The sequence below is a fragment of the Eptesicus fuscus genome, chromosome 1 (genome assembly GCF_027574615.1).
Source record: "Eptesicus fuscus isolate TK198812 chromosome 1, DD_ASM_mEF_20220401, whole genome shotgun sequence".
Taxonomy (NCBI): Eukaryota; Metazoa; Chordata; class Mammalia; order Chiroptera; family Vespertilionidae; genus Eptesicus; species Eptesicus fuscus.
The window spans coordinates 48,755,662-48,760,687 of record NC_072473.1 but is presented as its reverse complement, the minus strand read 5'-3'; the positions used below and the strand labels follow the sequence as shown (position 1 = coordinate 48,760,687).

At 46.5% G+C, this 5,026-nt stretch overlaps 1 pseudogene; it reads right to left on the bottom strand.

Annotated features, from left to right (window-relative positions):
• Positions 1-1,505: 1,505 nt before the first annotated feature.
• Positions 1,506-2,677, bottom strand: LOC103302605 (D-3-phosphoglycerate dehydrogenase-like; annotated as a pseudogene).
• Between the last annotated feature and the right edge of the window lie 2,349 nt (positions 2,678-5,026).

Sequence of the window (5,026 nt, the reverse complement as noted above, 5' to 3'; positions counted from 1 at the left end):
GTTGTGGGCTCAATCCCCAGTATGGGGCATACAGGAGGCAGCCAATCAATGATGCTTCTCTCGCATAATTGTTTTTATCTCTATCTCTCTGTTTTCCTCTCTCTCTAAAAATCAATAAAAATTTAAAGAAAATATTTTAACCTTTTGCACTCGGATGTCGAGTGTGACGACACGGTTAGCATTAGAATAAAGGAATCAAGAAAAAAGCAAGCGAGTGCAAAGGGTTAATAGGGATTGCATTAAATCTCTACATTGCTTTGGGTAGTTTGGACATTTTAATGATATTGACCCTCCCAATCCATGAGCATGGTATATATTTCCATTTACTTGTGCCTTCTTCAATTTTTTCTTCATGTGTTGTAGTTTTCCAAGTGCAGGTCTTTAACCTCCTTGGTTAAACTTATTCCTAGGGATTTTATTCTTTTTGATGCAATTGTACAATTGTAGATGATGTATTAGATAATTGTACACCTGAAACTGATATAATTTTATTATCCAATATCACACTAATAAATTCAATACAATTTTAAGTAAATGGCATTGTTTTATTAATTTCTCCTGATCATTTGTTATTAGTGTATACAAATGCAATAGATTTCTATATATTAATTTTATATCCCGCTATTGCTGAACTGTTTTATTCTAATATTTTAATATTTATTCTAATATAATAATGACACTTTTACTTGTTTCTTTGCAATTTAGATGCCACTTATTTCTTTTTTGCTGTGCCTCAAACTTTCAATATTATATTGAACTAGTGGCCTGGTGCACAAAATTTGTGCATGGGGGTGGGGGTTCCCTCTGCCCAGCCTGCACCCTCTCCATTCGGGGACCCCTCAGGGGATGTCTGACTGCCAAAGCGATCAGGCCTAAACTGGCAGTGTGACATCCCCTGAGGAGTCCACGATTGGAGAGGGTGCAGGCTGGGTGGAGGGAACTCCCCCCCATGCACAAATTTAGTGCACAGAGTCACTAGTCTATATATATAAAAAGCCAGCGACCAGAACGCTGTGGGGTCAGACCTAAACCGGCAGTCGGACATCCCTCTCGCAATCTGGGACCGCTGGCTCCTAACTGCTCACCTGCCTGCCTGACTGATCACCCCTAACTGCCTCTGCCTGCCTGCCTGATTGCCCCTAACCCCTCTGCCTGCCTGCCTAATCTCCCCTAACTGCCTTCCTCTGCCGGCCTGATCTTGCCCCCAACTGCTCTCCCCTGCCAGCCTGATCTCTCCCCCAACTGCCCTCCTCTGCCAGCCAATTTGGTTCTGATTGGTCAGTTTCTATGCCAGTCAGCGTCAAAAGCTCCGCCTCCTAGGCAGCCATTGGCTCCTCACAGTTGACCCAGATTTGGTTCTTTTTTTTTTTTTGGTGGGGAGAGGGTGGGCTGTTTATTAAGTGGTTATTACAGGGTCAGACCACATAAGTGGTGTCAGCCCCGGGAATGTGACCTGTCAATGTTGATCACAAAGCCCCCAAGGCTGGTCCTGGTGAGCTCCAAGGTCAGAAATGAAACTAAAAGGCCTCAGTCACATACTGCTTCCAGACGTCCAGGCTGGGCAGCAGGGAGGACATGCCTATGACGTGCCAGGTCTCCCCATTGGACACCACTGAGGTCTGGTAGGACAGCAGCTGCATGCCTGCATCTGCCAGTTGCCCAATCATGGTAGGCAGCATGGCAGGGTTGGAGGGCTGAGCCTGGAACAGGATCAGGGGCAGACCCCTGGGGAGAAGCACTTCTGGTCTGAAGGCAGCTCCATTGAGTGCCTGCAGCACAGTGTGGTGCCCTGGACAAAGCCCATAGCCTGTTAGGGGTCACCTTCCAGGGCCACCTGCTCAGGAGGCCTTCCCTGCATCCTTGTTCTCCTGGCACAGTGGGGTTATGGGAGGTGGTTACATTGAGGCCGGCCTCCTTCACCGGCAGCTTGGTGTTCACCAAGTTCATATTGGCATGATTAGAAGCATCTTTGAGGAGGCCGACAATGACTGTGGGGCTCAGGCAGCTCCCGGCATTCTTCAGGGATGAGCCCTGCGTTACTACTTGGATGGTCCTTTTGGGGGACCCTGCCCAGGCTTGCATCAGAGTCCCCAGAGCTTCTGCCAGATCGATCCAAGGTTTGGTGTATGGAGAGAAGGCGCTGGTAAGGGCCTGGGCATTCACGACCCCAGCGAAGGCTCTCCTCTTCACCATGTCCACAGCAGCTCTGGGCCTCCTTGGTGCTGGCGCCCAAGTGGGGGCAGCTGATGACTTTTTTGTGGCAGCTCCTCCATGAACACGTCCAGCGCTGCACCTGTGCACTGCCTTAACTGCAGGGCCCAGAGCAGGGCACCCTCGTCCATGATCCCTCTGTGGGCACAGTTCACCACACACATGCCCTTCTTGCATGGCACAAAAGTGCTGTCATTAAGCAGGCCTGTCATGGAGGGCAGGAGAGGGGTGTTCACAGTGATGAAGTCACAGAGGGGCCAGATCTCCTTCAGGGGCAGCTGCTGAATGCTGAAGGAGGCCAAAACCTCTGGTGAGATTATGGGGTCGTACCCTACAGTCTTAATCCCAAAGGACTGCATCCGGACTGCCACCTCTCTCCCGATCCTCCCCAGGTCAAGAATTCCCAGGTTCTTTTATTCAACTCAGTTCCCATGAACTTCTTTCAGTCCCATTTGCCATCCTTCATCAAAGTTGTCGCCTGGGGAATCTGCCTGGCCAGACACAAGATCATCCCACAGGTGAGCTCCACAGCACTAAGACTGTTCCCATTGGGAGTGTTCATGACCAGAATGCCATTCCTCATGGCGGCCTCCAGATCCATGTTGTACACGCCGGTGCTGGCCCTGCCCACCACCTGGAGCTTCTCTGCTGCATTGATGACATCCATGGTCACCTTGGTGGCCGAGCAGACGATAAGGCCTTCGCAGTCCTGCAGTTCAGCTATCAGCTCTTCTTTGCTGAGGTTCTGCTTCTCCACCACCTGCAGACTTCCATCTTGCAGTATCTTCTGGCAGCAAGGGTCCAGGTATCAATGATGAGCACTTTCTGTAGATTTGCGAAGACCATTGCTGGAGCTGGCCTCAGGATCTACCTCTCTCCCTGGACAGAAACACCTCTAAGCCCCCAGATTTGGTTCTGATTGGTCAGTTTCTATGCCAGTCAGCATCTCTGGGCCTATCAATGGGGCCTGGTCAGAAATGCAGGGCTGATCAGCATCCCTGTTGGAGTCCTGGAGAGAAATGGAGGTACGGCTGCTGGCCAGACCGGGAGAGAAAGAGAGAGACAAGTGCTGGTCAAAAGCTGCCATAGAGGCAACGGATCAGTCCCTGCTTCTCTCTTCAGGCCTATCTCTGGCCCTGATTCGCAGCCCCCTCAGCAGTCATTGCTGGGTTGCCACGGCATCCCAACAGGTCTTTGCACCCTGGCTCTTTATTATAGAGATAATAATGGAGAGTGTGTGCATTCTTGTCTTATTACTGACCTTAGAGGAAAATATTACAGCTTTTCTTTTCTTTTTTTATTTTTTTAATATATTTTTTAATTGAGGTATTATATGTGTACATATCTTACCATTACGCCCCCACCCCACACCCATACATGCCCTCACCCCCCAGAGTTTTGCGTCCATTGTTTATGCTTATATGCATGCATACAAGTCCTTCGTTTGATTTCATAACTCCCCCACCTGTCCCTAACTTTCCCCCTGTAATTTGAAAGTCTGTTTGATGCTTTACTGTCTCTGTATCTATCTTTTTGTTCATCACTTTATAATGTTCTTTACTATCCCTAAATGAGTGAGATCATGTGGTATTTTTCTTTCATTGACTGACTTATTTCACTTAGCATAATGTTCTCCAATTCCATCCAGGTTGCTGCAAATGATGAGAATTCCTTCTTTTTTATGGCAGCATAGTATATATTGTGTAGATGTACCACAGTTTTCTGATCCAGTCATCTGCTGACCGGCACCTAGGCTGTTTCCAAATCTTAGCTATTGTAAATTGTGCTGCTATGAACATAGTGGTGCATATATCCTTTCTGATTGGTGTTTCTAGTTTCTTCGGATATATTCCCAGGAGTGGGATTACTGGGTCAAATGGGAGTTCCATTTTCAGTTTTTTGAGGAAACTCCAGACTGTTCTCCACAGTGGCTGCACCAGTCTGCATTCCCACCAGCAGTGCACGAGGGTTCCTTTTTCTCCGCATCCTCGCCAACACTTGTCGTTTGTTGATTTGTTGATGATAGCCATTCTGACAGGTGTGAGATGGTACCTCATTGTTGTTTTGATTTGCATCTCTCGGATAATAAGTGACTTTGAACATGTTTTCATGTGTCTCTTGGCCTTCCTTCTGTCTTCTTTTGAAAAGATTCTGTTTAGGTCTGTTGCCCATTTTTTTATTGGATCATTTATCTTCCCTTTATTAAGTTGCATAAGCTTCCGGTAGATGTTGGAGATTAAACCTTTATCAGTGATAGCATTTGCAAATATGTTCTCCCATGCAGTGGGCTTTCTTGTTGTTTTGTTGATGGTTTCTTTTGCTGTAAAAAAGCTTTTTATTTTGATGTAGTCCCATTTGTTAATTTTCTCTTTAGCTTACATTGCCCTAGGGGCAGTGTCAGTGAAGAAGTTCTTTTGGCATATGTCTGAGATTTTGTTGCCTGTGGATTCCTCTAGTATTTTTATGGTTTCCCGTCTTATGTTTAAGTCCTGTATCCATTTTGAGTTTATTTTTGTGCATGGTGTAAGTTGGTGATCTAGTTTCATTTTTTTGCATGTATCTGTCCAATTTTCCCAACACCATTTATTGAAGAGACTGTCTTGACTCCATTGTATGTTCATGCCTCCTTTGTCAAATATTAATTGAGCATAGTGGTTTGGGTCGATATCTGGGTTCTCTATTCTGTTCCATTGATCAATATGTCTGTTCTTGTGCCAGTACCAGGCTGTTTTGAGAACAGTGGCTTTGTAATACAGCTTGAAATCTGGTATTGAGATCCCACCTACTTTATTATTCTTTCTCAGGATTGCTGTGG